We start from the raw sequence: 15,463 nt of genomic DNA, 5'->3' as shown, positions 1-15,463 counted from the left end.
CCAAAGTGTGCTTATATTTGTATCTTTCTGTGATTACACAGTACCTACTGAAAATTTTGATGTACAAAACATCACAGTTTTGCTAAATTTAAAATGTTTATGTTCAATTTTGCTTAGTGCCAATCCGTGAAGTTGAAGCATATTTTCTACAAATGTGCCATATTTCATGGTCTACATTCACACTTGAGTATATAATGCACCAAAACCTGTCTCAAGTGTTTAGGTACATGTATAAGTGTCAGTTTGAGAGATATTTGGTGTTGCTAAAATGTATATTAAAAAAGTTACAAACAAAACCAGCAGCATAAGATTTTAGTTTTTTCCAATTCACAATTAGATCCATTTATGGATTTTGAAAAAAAACTGCAGGGTATTTTGCGGAGAACTTTTAACATAAAGTCGAAAATGGTTTTGTCTATGAACAGTCGATCGGCCCTTATCAGCAGCAAAAATTTGGATTTCTTTATTTGCTCGCAATTCTTTGAAGGCTTTTGCTTCACTGAAGTTAATATTTGTATTTGACACTGTGCTGTTCTCAATAATTTTGGCAACCTCGTGCCAAATAATTTCAGCTTAATTATGAGGGAGATGTCTAACTGCTGATTCCACGTCAGCAATGATCTCATTGTCTGGAATTGTACATGGGGCAACAACAAAGTTAAGACATTTAGACAGGACTGAAACCAGATCGCTGGATAATTCAACGTGAGTTACTAAATGTCTAACGTTTGTTACTAACATTGAGAGTTCACCCTTCTTTGAGCTTCCTTATTTGTTATCCTTCTTACAATGGGCCTAATCTATGAATTACAGCAAAGAGGACTTGACTGAGCAGAATAGTTCATTGGGGCTTAGTCTAACTAAGACGATTGATTTCGGCTCAATTAATTCTGAACTTTCAGGAACACATACTCTCACATGCCTCTGACATTAATTTATAGCTCTTTCTTCCTAGCCCTGCGAGGCCTCTCCCGACAACAAAAACATCTTCTTTCACGTCTACTTACCTTAGAAAGTATAGCCCGAGCACTGTATGTCTCCACAGCACTACGAGCCTTAAACAATACCTCGCTCCCAATCATAGCAGCACCTCTTATCATTTTACCTTTTCAGCCTGCAAAGCTGGCATAGGGCTGTCCCTAATAATCGCAACAGCTCATACTCACAACAATGACCAACTAAAAGCCCTAAACTTACTAAAATGCTAAAACTTGTCATCTCCTCAATTATACTAATCCCAATAACCTTTTTAATTAACAAAAAAATATACTATTAACTGCTACGACCTTCTTCAGCTTTTTAATCGCAGTTGTGTCAACACTCACATTAAATTTAGATGTAGCTGAACATAATTCGGCCAACCCCTTTTTAAGCATTGACCAATTTTCACGTCCACTAATCATACTATCCTGCTGACTTCTCCCCCTGACTATTATAGCCAGCCAAGCACATATAAAGACTGAACCTATCACACGACAAAAACAATAATCTCCCTACTCATCCTTCTTCAAGTCCTTCTATGTGTTACTATCGGAGCCTCCAACCTACTAATAATTTATATTGCCTTTGAAACTACCCTAATCCCCACCCTTTTAATTATTACCCGCTGAGGAAACCAACAATAACGACTCACAGCGGGTTTATATTTCCTCTTCTACACTCTATCCACCTCCCTGTCCCTCCTTCTTGCCCTTATTATAATCCAAACCCATTTAAACTCTCTATCAACCTATATTATCCCCCTATCTGATCTTACACTTCTATCAAATGCACCTTGATCAGAAACCCTATGATGAGTTGCCTGCTTTCTAGGCTTTTTAATCAAAATGCCCCTCTATTATTTCCACCTATGACTACCAAAAACTCAAGTAGAGGCCCGAATCGCAGGTTCTATAGTTTTAGCTGCGATCGTATTGAAATTAGGAGGCTATGGTATAATTCGCATGCCATGTTAATTTATCCCGCTAACTGAGGACCTAGCTAACCCTTTTATTATTATTGCTATATGAGGAATAATTGTAACTAGTTAAATTTGTTTACGACAGACAGACCTAAAATCTATAATCGCCTACTCATCTGTTAGTCACATAGGCCTAGTTGTAGCTGGGATTTTCACAAAAATACCATGGGCCTGATCTGGATCTCTTGCAATAATGATCGCTCATGGACTAGTGTCATCAGGCCTATTTTGTCTCGCTAATATTACATATGAACGTACCCACACACGCTCGATCTTCATAATTCGAGGCTTACAAACCTTATTTCCTCTAATATCGTTCTGATGACTTATTATATATTTTGCCAATATAGCCCTACCCCCATTCCCAAACTTTATGGCCGAAATTTTAATCATCACCTCTTTATTTAACTGGTCAAATTGCACTATTATACTACTAGGCCTAAGCATAACCTTAACCGCTCTTTTCTCATTATACTTATTATAACTCAGCATGAACACCCCAACAAACATGCACCAGTCAACCCTAGTACCACCCGAGAACACCTACTAATACTAATACACATAGCCCCTATTATTCTTCTCATCGCTAACCCAAGCGCCATTATAAATAGACACAAACATAGTTTAAATAAAACATTAAATTGTGAGTCTAACAAAGAAGAATAAAAACCCTTCTGCCTGCCGAGAGGAGCAAGGCAGCGCTAAGAACTGCTCATTCTCTCCCCTGAGGTTCAACTCCGCAGTCCTCTTGAGTTTCTAAAGGATAAGCAGAAATCCGCTGGCCTTAGGTGCCACCGATCTTGGTGCAAATCCAAGTAGAAGCTATTGAATTCCCACTATCTAACTTTAATTATAAACTCTGGAAAACTACTCACAATTATTATCCTTCTTCCCCCTGTTATCATACCTAAACCATCCATAATTCTTACAACTAAACTCGTGAAAACCTCAATATTCATTAGTCTAATCCCCTTAACCATTTACTTGAAGGAAAATATAGAAACCACTCTCACACTAAAACCCTGGATAGATTGGACCCTCTTTAATATTGCCCTATCTTTTAAAATTGACAATTATATTGCCATCTTTACCCCAGTTGCCTTAATAATTTCCTGAAGTATCATAGAATTCTCACAATGATATATAGCAAAATAACACCACGTAGACAATTTTTTTTAAATATCTCCTTTTGTTTCGAATTACAATCATTACCTTTATCTCTGCAAACATCCTGTTACGATTATTTATTGGCTGAGAAGGAGTGGGAATAATATCCTTGCTTCTAATTAGTTGGTGATCAGGTCGAACAAAAGCTAATATCTCTGCTCTTCAAGCAGTGGCTTATAACCGCATTGGAGACATTGGACTAATAATAATTATAGTCTGAATATGTTCTAACACTAACTCCTGCGACCTACAACAAATTACCCTACTTTTATCTAATCAACAATATATTATCCCCACCCTAGGATTCTTAATCGCAGACACAGGAAAATCAACCCAAATTGGGCTTCACCCATGACTCCCTGCTGCAATGGAAGGTCCAACCCCTGTTTCAGCGCTACTGCACTCAAACATCATAATTGTTGCAGGAATATTTCTACTCATTCGACGTCATCCCTTATTTTAAAAAAAATCCTAGAAATAACCCTCTGCCTAGGAGCAATAACCACTATTTTAGCTGCCCTCTGCGCAACAACACGAAATTATATAAAAAAAGTATTGCCTTCTCCACGTCAAGCCAGCTTGGCCTAATAATAGTCGCAATTGGTCTTAACCACCCTCACATTGCCTTCCTCCACATGTGCATACACGCTTTCTTCAAAGCTATAATCTTCCTATGTTCAGAAAGTATTATTCACAATATAAATGATGAACAAGACATTAGAAAATTCAGCTGTTTAAACAACAACCTTCCTCTAACAACAACCTGTATACCAATCGGGTCCGTAGCACTTATAGGCCTGCCGTTCATAGCTGGCTTCTTCACCAAAGATTTAATTCTAGTGGCTGTAAACACCTCATACACTAATGCCTGGGCCCTAATAGTTACCCTTCTAGCCGTTACATTAACAACTGCCGACAGCTCACGTCTACTTATCATGTCAGCCTCTGGCACCCCAACACACGAAAATTTCAGGCCTAGTTATTACAAGTACCCTTCCGCCGATGAAGCCTCGTTGCTTTTTACCTATTACCTTTTACCTTACCTGCTGAAGGGTAAAAGGTAAGGGTAGAGTGATTGTATTGTCGTAAGGTAAAAGGTAGGGTAAAGGTAGGCTCGTTGTTTTTACCTTTTAACTTTAACCTTACCTTGCCGAAGCTTAAAATAGAGGCGTAGATGTGTTGACCACCCTTCTGCGCTCTTGCACAATGTGGGGTGGGGGGGGTTTAATGACGCATCGTAGATTATGCATTATGCGAGCCCTTTGAACTTGTCCTTCCTGTCTATTGTGTTTATTATAATAGCCCTACCAACAGTAATCCCTATTGAAGTACGCCGCCCTTAGTAGGCATGCATTTAAATAATCTATCACTTGATTCGCTTACAATCAGCACTAAGACGTTAGCTATCCGAACGGTTAAAGTTATTTTGATTTGTTTCAATTTCGATAGATTCTCTAATTATTCTTGACCAGTTATAGCTAGTTTTGCACCAAACTTTAACATTATCAAAATCAATTGAATATCTTTGTTGGCACGCGTTTTCTGCTACTGCTGACAGTTGCATTTGGGAGAATGTAATATTTATCTGATGTTCTTTTAGTCTCGTACTGATCATTCGTCCTGTTGCCCAACATAACATTTACCACACGTGCAATTTATCCTGTACACACCTTCTGTTGATAGTTTTGGTAATACATCTTTTGTACCAGATATTAAATTGTATTTTATGTGCCGTGAAAAATCTGAATCGGATGTTTTGTTTTTTCAAACATCTGGCTAGTTTATCAGTTACTCCCGCAATGTACGGTATTTTTTATCGTTAAAATTACTTGGGCAGTTTCAATGCTCTTGTTATTTGATGTGGTTGTGGTATTCAATGACCTATTGATTTCTGCATCATAGTAGCCGTTCATTTGCAGCGCTTCTTTAACATGTTGAATTTCACTTATCAGACTCACCATCTGACACTTTCTAAGCTCGATGAATGAGCGTCTTGATAAGAGCATATTTCTGTGCGGGGTGATGGTGTGACTGCATTCAGATAGGCATCAGTATGCGTTTTCTTTCGGTAAACACCGTGTGTTATTTTACCATTTCTACACCGTCCGAGCAGAATATACAGAAATGGTAGAGTTCTGTCAGCTTCCACTTCCATGGTGAACTGGATGGATGGGTTTTGCGAGTTGAGATGATTTAGAAATGCGTTCAGTGTATATTTGCCATGTGGTCAGACCACCAATGTTTCATCCACATATTTAAACCAAGCAGATGTTTTTTGGCGTGCTTGAAGCTCTTGCTTATTTTTCAAAATCTTCCATGTACAAATTCGCTATCACAGAAGAGCCCATGGCTGCTTCTTCCTTTTGTTCATAGCAGTCACCTTGCCACAATAAGTAGGTGTTCTTTATGACTGTTCAGCTAGTCTTGGGATATCTTTGGCTAAACCGTTGTTCGTTACCAGAGTGTCAAGTAATTTAATTGACTCGTTGACCAGAACCTTCGTGAACAGAGAGGTCACATCAAAACTTACGAGAATATAATTAGGATTAAGCTTAATATCTTTCATTATATTTACGAGATGTTCAGAGATGTTGATGAACGACGAGGGCCTACCGATATCGGGCTGTATTTGTTTCGTTACGTATTGTACGAATTTGTACGTGGCAGAGTCTCTTGTACTAACTATGGGTCTTAATGGAACATCAGGTTTGTGAATTTTTGGTACCCTATAAAGTCTTGGGGGGTTTTGATGCCCTTTGTTTGATCAGGCAATGTTCTTCCTGGGAATTGATGACTTGGCAATGATTCCCGTTGTTTTACATTCCAATGTGCTGGTTGGGTCTCGTTTAATTTTAAGGTACCTCCGTAGAGTACATTTTTTATTTTATTATCATATAGTCCTCACGGGGCATCACAACAGTCGATCGGCCCTTACCAGCAGCAAAAATTTGGATATCTTTATTTGCTCTCAATTCTTTGAAGGCTTTTGCTTCACTGAAGTTAATATTTGTATGTGGCACTTTGCTGTTCTCAATAATTTTGGCAACCTCGTGCCAAATCATATCAGCTTAATTATGAGGGAGATGTCTAACTGCTGATTCCACTTCAGCAATGATCTCATTGTCAGGAATTGTACATGGGGCAACAGCAAAGTTAAGACATTTAGACAGGACTGAAACCAGATCGCTGAATAATTCAACGTTAGTTACTAAATGTCTAACGTTTGTTACTAACATTGAGAGTCCACCCTTCTTTGAGCATCCTTATTTGTTATCCTTCTTACACTGGGCCTAATCTATGAATTACAACAAAGAGGACTTGACTTAGCAGAATAGTTCATTGGGGCTTAGTCTAACTAAGACGATTGATTTCGGCTCAATTAATTCTGAACTTTCAGGAACACATACTCTCACATGCCTCTGACATTAATTTATAGCTCTTTCTTCCTAGCCCTGCGAGGCCTCTCCCGACAACAAAAACATCTTCTTTCACGTCTACTTACCTTAGAAAGTATAGCCCGAGCACTGTATGTCTCCACAGCACTATGAGCCTTAAACAATACCTCGCTCCCAATCATAGCAGCACCACTTATCATTTTAACCTTTTCAGCCTGCAAAGCTGGCATAGGGCTGTCCCTAATAATCGCAACAGCTCATACTCACAACAATGACCAACTAAAAGCCCTAAACTTACTAAAATGCTAAAACTTGTCATCTCCTCAATTATACTAATCCCAATAACCTTTTTAATTAACAAAAAAATATACTATTAACTGCTACGACCTTCTTCAGCTTTTTAATCGCAGTTGTGTCAACACTCACATTAAATCTAGATGTAGCTGAACATAATTCGGCCAACCCCTTTTAAGCATTGACCAATTTTCACGTCCACTAATCATACTATCCTACTGACTTCTCCCCCTGACTATTACAGCCAGCCAAGCACATATAAAGACTGAACCTATCACACGACAAAAACAATAATCTCCCTACTCATCCTTCTTCAAGTCCTTCTATGTATTACTATCGGAGCCTCCAACCTACTAATAATTTATATTGCCGTTGAAACTACCCTAATCCCCACCCTTTTAATTATTACCCGCTGAGGAAACCAACAATAACGACTCATAGCTGGTTTATATTTCCTCTTCTACACTCTATCCGCCTCCCTGTCCCTCCTTCTTGCCCTTATTATAATCCAAACCCATTTAAACTCTCTATCAACCTATATTATCCCCCTATCTGATCTTACACTTCTATCAAATGCACCTTGATCAGAAACCCTATAATGAGTTGCCTGCTTTCTAGGCTTTTTAATCAAAATGCCCCTCTATTATTTCCACCTATGACTACCAAAAACTCAAGTAGAGGCCCGAATCGCAGGTTCTATAGTTTTAGCTGCGATCGTATTGAAATTAGGAGGCTATGGTATAATTCGCATGCCATGTTTATTTATCCCGCTAACTGAGGACCTAGCTAACCCTTTTATTATTATTGCTATATGAGGAATAATTGTAACTAGTTAAATTTGTTTACGACAGACAGACCTAAAATCTATAATCGCCTACTCATCTGTTAGTCACATAGGCCTAGTTGTAGCTGGGATTTTCACAAAAATACCATGGGCCTGATCTGGATCTCTTGCAATAATGATCGCTCATGGACTCGTGTCATCAGGCCTATTTTGTCTCGCTAATATTACATATGAACGTACCCACACACGCTCAATCTTCATAATTCGAGGCTTACAAACCTTATTTCCTCTAATATCGTTTTGATGACTTATTATATATTTTGCCAATATAGCCCTACCCCCATTCCCAAACTTTATGGCCGAAATTTTAATCATCACCTCTTTATTTAACTGGTCAAATTGCACTATTATACTACCAGGCCTAAGCATAACCTTAACCGCTCTTTTCTCATTAAATATACTTATTATAACTCAACATGAACACCCCAACAAACATGCACCAGTCAACCCTAGTACCACCCGAGAACACCTACTAATATGAATACACATAGCCCCTATTATTCTTCTCATCGCTAACCCAAGCGCCATTATAAATAGACACAAACATAGTTTAAACAAAACATTAGATTGTGAGTCTAACAAAGAAGGATAAACCCCTTCTGCCTGCCGAGAGGAGCAAGGCAGCACTAAGAACTGCTCATTCTCTCCCCTGAGGTTCAACTCTGCAGTCCTCTTGAGTTTCTAAAGGATAAGCAGAAATCCGCTGGCCTTAGGTCCCACCGATCTTGGTGCAAATCCAAGTAGAAGCTATTGAATTCACACTATCTAATTTTAATTATAAACTCTGGAGAACTACTCACAATTATTATCCTTCTTCCCCCTGTTATCATACCTTAACCATCCATAATTCTTACACTAATGACTGGGCCCTAATAGTTACCCTTCTAGCCGTCACATTAACAACTGGCGACAGCTCACGTCTACTTATCATGTCAGCCTCTGGCACGCCACGATACTTAGCTTTAACCCCAACACACGAAAACAACTTTATTAAAAATCCTCTAAAACGTTTAGCTTGTGGTAGTCTAATTTCAGGCCTAGTTATTACAAGTACCCTTCCGCCGATGAAGCCTCGTTGCTTTTTACCTATTACCTTTTACCTTACCTGCTGAAGGGTAAAAGGTAGGGTAGAGTGATTGTATTATGGTAAAGTAAAAGGTAGGGTAAAGGTAGGCTCGTTGTTTTTACCTTTTAACTTTTACCTTACCTTGCCGAGGCTTATAATAGAGGCCTGGATGTGTTGACCACCCGTCTGCGCTTTTGCACAATGTGGGGGGGGGGGTGGTTTAATGACGCATCGTAGATTATGCATTATGCGCGCCCTTTGAACTTGTCCTTCCTGTCTATTGAAGTACGCCGCCCTTAGTAGGCATGCATTTAAATAATCTATTACTTGATTCGCTTCCAATCAGCACTAAGATGTTAGCTATCCGAACGGTTAAAGTTATTTTGATTTCTTTCAATTTCGATAGATTCTCTAATTAGTCTTGACCAGTTATAGCTAGTTTTGCACAAAACTTCAACATTATCAAAATCAATTGAATATTTTTGTTGGCACGCGTTTTCTGCTACTGCTGACATTTGGGAGAATATAATATTTATCTGATGTTCTTTTAGTCTCGTACTGATCATTCGTCCTGTTGCCCAACATAATAACATTTACCACACGTGCAGTTAATCCTGTACGCACCTTCTGTTGATAGCTTCGGAAATGCATCTTTTGTATCAAATATTAAATTGAATTTTATGCGCCGTGAAAAATCAGAATCGGATTTTTGTTTTTCCAAACATCTGGCTAGTTCATCAGTTACTCCCACAATGTACGGTATTTTTTATCGTTTCAATTACTTGGGCAGTTTGAATGCTCTTGTTATTTGATTTTGTTTTGGTATTCAATGCCCTATTGATTTCTGCATCATAGTAGCCGTTCATTTGCAACGCTTCTTTAACATGTTGAATTTCACTTATCAGACTCACCATTTGACACTTTCTTAGCTCGATGAATGAGCGTCTTGATAAGAGCATATTTCTGTGCGGGGTGATGGTGTGACTGCATTCAGATAGGCATCAGTATGCGTTTTCTTTCGGTAAACACCGTGTGTTATTTTACTATTTATACCCCGTCCGAGCAGAATATCCAGAAATGGTAGAGTTCTGTCAGCTTCCACTTCCATGGTGAACTGTATACCTATGCCATAGGGGCATATATCTATGTTATACTGGTAGGAACCTCCTGGTTACACCAGTCCACAGGGAATTATTGTGTCCGTCGTGCAGGGAGGGGCTGGGTGGGGGAGGGGCTGGGTGGGGAGGGGAGGGTGGGGAGGGGCTGGGTGGAGGGAAAGTTCTTTGGGTTTTAAACGATTGTTCGTAGTGCCCTGGCGATGGTTGTTTATTTATGGCAGGCATAGCGGGGTATCTAATCCCGGTTTGTGGGTTTTGCTTTCGTGATGTCAAAGTGAGTTTATTCATTTTCATTCTTTTGATGTTGAGATATTTAGGCATACTTATTCAACTAGCAGCCATGATGGCTTCTATAGTATATATAGTATTCATTAAGCTAATTGTTTTAATCACGCTTTGTGCCAAAGATATCAGCTTAAGCTCCTCGTATAACCGCGGTGGCTAGCACGAGGCTTACCAGCTCTAAAATATGTAACTTAGTCGAGCTTGCGCCCATAGCTTAAGGTTTATCACTGCTGAGTACTCTTGAGGGTGTGAGTATCGAGGCGTTGTGGTCTAACTTCTTGTGAGCCTGATACCATATCTTTTTTATGTTTATAGTTAAAGGAGGTCCTTACGGGAGTGCGGAAACTTGCATGTGTAATTTCATATATAGTTGATATTAAGGCTAGAACTAATCCTTTGTTTCAAGGGGTTCGAAAACCATTTGGGCAGCTTCAGTGCTCTGCTTTAATGTTAAACTACTCTGGACGTTTAAAAAATCAGAGGACAATTTAATGTTAAGATACTAGCTTTGGGGGCTAGTTACAGGGGTTTGAATCCCCTTCCTTTGAAGGTCTGTGTGTTGCTTTTTAGTTGGACTTACTAGGGTCTTTGAGATTAACAGGATTTTTGTTTTCTAGGCGCCCTAAAATTGGGAAAATTTGAACAAAAATTAGAAAGCAAACTGTTGATGCAATTTATGTTATTAAGATAAATAGGTACTCAGCAGGCTCTCCTCCCAGTCAAGTGAGTAGCACGAGATCAGCGATTAGGACCCAAAATATAATTTGGGCAAATGGGCGAAATTGGATGCCGCGTTGTTGAGAGATGTGGGTAAAGAGGATAATTAGGAGGATTATGATGGCTGCTGCTAAAGCTACAACTACTCCTAGTTTATTAGGGACAGAACATAGAATGGCGTAGGAGAATATAAAATATAATTCTGGTTTAATGAGGGTTAGCGTAAATAAAATTGTCTGGTTCACCGAGTGCATTAGGAGCTAAAATGGAAATTATTAAAAGAATGCCGAGTAGAATAACAAAGTCTAAGATGTCTTTAAAGAAAAGTATGGGTGGAACTGAATTTTATCCCAATTAGAGTAAATGCCTAGGGGATTGCAAGATCCTGTTTGGTGGAGAAATATGATGTGAATTATGGTTATTGCTGTTAGAATGGTAAAATAAAATGGAATGTGAAGAATCGTGTTAAAGTGCCGTTTGATACTGAGAAGCCTCCTCATAGTCAGACAACAATATAATTCCCTACATAAGGTATAATTGAGATTAAATTTGTAATAACGGATGCCCCGCAGAAAGATATTTGTGCTCATGGAAGGACATACCATACGAAGGCAGTGGCTGCAGTTAATGCAAATAAAATGACTTCAACGTTTTATGTTTCTTTATATAAATAAGAGCCCTAGTAGATTCCTCACCCGATATGGGTATAGATACAAATGAAGAATATAGAGGCCCCGTTCGCGTGAAGTTTTCGTATAAGTCATCCATTATTAACGTCATGGCAAATGTATATAACTGAAGAGAAGGCTAGTTCAGTGGTAGCCATATAGTGTATATCAATAATTAATCCTGTAATACTTTTTAAGATTAAACATAAGCTTAAGAGTGAGCCAAAATTTCATCAGGCTGAGATGTTAGCAGAAGGGAGTTCTACTAGCATGCTATTACCTAGTGATGAGCGAGGGTGGGATTTTCGAATGATAGTTAGTTGGTGGGTTATTAGTCACTATGATTTAAATAAAAAAAATTTAAGTACAATTAAATATTTTTTATTTCAATTTTCTTTCATTACAATAAAAAATATACATTTTTCAATTACACTTTAAAAACATTTTAAAATTACAATTAAATACAAGTTTTGGTTGGGTGGTTCTTATAGTTGAATTCTACAACGGTGGTTTTTCAAGCCGCTGGTTTAAGGTAAATTCATAATGAGAATGCTGCTTTAAGAAGAAGTTACAGTGAGGGAAAAAAGTATTTGATCCCCTGCTGATTTTGTATGTTTGCCCACTGACAAAGAAATGATCAGTCTATAATTTTAATGGTAAGTTAATTTCAACAATGAGAGGCATAATAACAACAAAATCCAGAAAAACGCATGTCAAAAATGTTATAAATTGATTGGCATTTTAATAAGCTCAGCTTATTGGAGAGTATATTTAGTATATTGATGATACTGATGTAGTTTATAATTTAGTTTTTTACGTGGTGGCTTAGCTGCTGCAGCTCCATACTATTAACATTCCTTCCCTTTATTAATGCTAACCCTACTCCCTCCCTTTGATGCTGCTAATCCTGCATAATGCACGGGCATAATATGACTTTGAAACCCCCCACCCACCTCCTACGCATTCCACAAGTATTGACTAATCCCATATCTGCATTTCCCATAAATATGCTAAATTCCTCTTGATATGCAAATTCCAAGGCGCTCTCCCCCCTCCAACCCAGCTTAAATATAGGCTGCCAAGCCTGGTGGTCTTCATTCAGACGCTGTCTTTCCGACAGACCTGTTCTTAACCTGATGACGGCTGCTTGCGTTGTGGCCGAAACGTCGTGAGATAAATTTTATTATGTTTTATTTTTATTATTTCCCTTCTACGTGACTTTACCGAAAGAACCAAGAAGATAAATCCCTGCAGTCATGAAAACTTTAAATCGAAACTCAGCCGTATCTCTATCAGCGTCTCCGCCAAACCCCAGGCGCTTTCTTCTGGCTTCGCTGTCACACTCCAGCCTCTTCTGCTTGCATCTCAGTTGCTACCTGATACCTTACCACTGCTACCTGATACTTCTCCACTGCTACCCTACACTTCTCCACTGCTACCCTACACTTCTCCACTGCTACCCTACACTTCTCCACTGCTACTAGCTCCGCTGCTTCAACTCCAACATCCTCCATCTCCTTCCAGGCGCGAACTCCCGTCTGCTCCAAAACCCTCTCTTTATCCTAAAGCCAATTAATCTTCAATTAATTTGAGGCACCCCCCGCGATGCCACTCGCCCCCAGCCCCCGCTGGCACCTGCCATGTTTTTCCAGACAATGCGACGCCACTTAGCGACAACAACAACTTCTCGGCCAATCAGCGCCCTGCGTCCTTAATCACCCCTTACCACCTGCTACTGTCCTCAGACAGCGTGGCACCACCTTTGGACAACAACAACTCCCAGCCAATCAGCGCCCTGTGTCCTTAGTTGCCCCCTACTCGTCTCTGACCTTCTCCCTACGCCTAAGGACAACAACACCCTCGACATTGTTTGCTCCCACTGTACTCCGCGCGCACGTACACCCACTCCCGCATGTGGCGCGTATTTTTATGCACTACACTAATAACACTAGGTCTTGGCACACTTGTAACATTTTCGAGCACAAGCTGAATTCTAGCCTGAATTGGGGCTAGAAATTAAGACAATCGCCACCAAATACTTCATTGCTCAAAGTGCAGGCTCTGCCACATTTGTTATTACTGCCTGTTTAACTGCTTGGCACTCAGGAAACTGAACAATCAGCCCGTCCAGCGACCCAATTATTCTTAATGCTATAACTCTTGCTCTAATACTAAAACTAGGTACAGCCCCTATCCACTTCTGACTACCAAAAGTAATAGTAGGCCTAGATCTTACTACTGGAATAATCCTAGCAACTTGAAATTTTTTTGCCCCAATTGCCCTTCTTATTAAAATTGTAAAAGACCAAAACAATGCATTCATTCTTATCCCAGCTTTACTCTCAGTATTTATTGGAGGATGGGGGGACTTCAACCAAACTCAAACACAAAAAAGATACCTTACTCATCAATCGCACACATAGGTTGAATTGCTAGCATAGCCCCATTTAACCCAACAATTACTTGGCTCACAACATTAATTTACTGCTTGCTTACAAGCGCAACATTCATTAACCTACACATTTTAAAAGCTAGTAAAATTACAGCACTAACCATAAATAAACATAACCAAATCTCTCAAATATTTATGTTACTTCGCCTCTAGGAGGCCTACGACCGCTTACAGAATTCATCAACAAACTTGTAGCATCAAGCTAACTCGCTAATCAAAACATTGCTGTCAATCTATATATATAACATCGCAAACTGTCTGTTTGTCTGTCTGTCTGTGTGTGTGTCTGTCTGTCTGTGTGTCGCCGGACCATACGCAGTTTCATTGGACGAAATGTGAGGGATTTGCGAGACACGATTGGTCCGTTTGGTTTACCACGGCGGTTGCTCCTGGTTAACGGGTAGCGACGCATTCGCTGCGGGGTGGACGCCATTTTTAATTCCCGTTAAAAATATGCGCACGCATTAACACGCGACTCTGAGGTAAATTCATCAAAGTTTCACGTCCTCTTCACTCCCCCCCCCACCCCAATGTGTGCAATTACTATTATAGGGTCGGTAGATAATAAAATTATAGTGATTAAACAGTATTATTGTAACGCGGGGGGGGGGGGGTAACGGCCCCAGTACCCAGCCTCAGCCGGGTGGGCAATCTAGGCGAGGCCGGAGGCTCTGCACGGTACTAGGCCTCGACAGCCCACCCGTGTCAAGCGACGACTTTGTGGTATAAACTCGATATACCCAGCGTTGCCCGGGGGGAAAATACATATATACAAAAATACATATATTTTTGCACAGCAATTGAGCTGTGACGTCAAATCTGTCATGTGACCCGCGCATGTGGAAGCGTAACGCATTGTAGTGTCGTGGTTAGCGCGCCGCGCTACGAACCCGGCGACCCGAGTTCCATTCCCGCTCACGGCCACCACCGATGACGATTATTTGAACCGGTCCTGGGCCTCCCCTAGGTCGACTCAGCCTCAAAACGAGTAACTGGTGTGGCGTATGAATATCGCCACTGGGGAGACAAAGGCGGCTGGCCGTGGTGGATCCAAGTCCCGGGCAAAGCCGGGTAGTACAGCTAGTCTTTTTATAATAATGATAGGCTCTTTATTAAGTTTATTATCAATTATCCTGTCACCCCCCTGTCCAACAACAAACCTTATACGTTGTGCATTAAGAAAACAAGATGGAAGACGACATGGCCAAATCAGTTACAGTACAAGGCAGCACAAAGGCACGAAGCTACTTAAGAACACGGCAAGTATTAATGCGCGGCGTTGGCGGGAGAGCGGTGATGCAGGCACCTAGCCATGGCGCCTACAGCCATAAAGAGTCAGAAAAGCCTATGGAAGGGTGGATCACGGAAGCTTCTGAAGATACAAGTGAAGAAAAGAAAGATGAAGTTGATCCAGGTGATGGCATATCATTACTTTTTGGTTCTTTCGGTAAAGTCACGTAGAAAGAAAATAAATTAAGTATTTTATTTAAATAAATA

General features: G+C 40.0%; 4 pseudogenes; 3 read left to right on the top strand and 1 right to left on the bottom strand.

Annotated features, from left to right (window-relative positions):
• The first annotated feature begins 1,201 nt into the window (after positions 1-1,201).
• LOC133361754 (NADH-ubiquinone oxidoreductase chain 4-like) lies at positions 1,202-2,720 on the top strand (annotated as a pseudogene).
• Positions 2,721-2,902: 182 nt separating this feature from the next.
• Positions 2,903-6,284, top strand: LOC133361752 (NADH-ubiquinone oxidoreductase chain 5-like; annotated as a pseudogene).
• Positions 6,285-6,824: 540 nt separating this feature from the next.
• Positions 6,825-10,289, top strand: LOC133361751 (NADH-ubiquinone oxidoreductase chain 4-like; annotated as a pseudogene).
• Positions 10,290-11,273: 984 nt separating this feature from the next.
• LOC133361750 (cytochrome b-like) lies at positions 11,274-11,786 on the bottom strand (annotated as a pseudogene).
• Between the last annotated feature and the right edge of the window lie 3,677 nt (positions 11,787-15,463).

The sequence above is a fragment of the Lethenteron reissneri genome, unplaced genomic scaffold (genome assembly GCF_015708825.2).
Source record: "Lethenteron reissneri isolate LAM-NWPU_2019-01 unplaced genomic scaffold, ASM1570882v1 scaffold_122, whole genome shotgun sequence".
NCBI lineage: Eukaryota > Metazoa > Chordata > Hyperoartia > Petromyzontiformes > Petromyzontidae > Lethenteron > Lethenteron reissneri.
The sequence above is the reverse complement of the archived record's forward strand: the minus strand, read 5'-3'. Positions and strand labels throughout refer to the sequence as shown.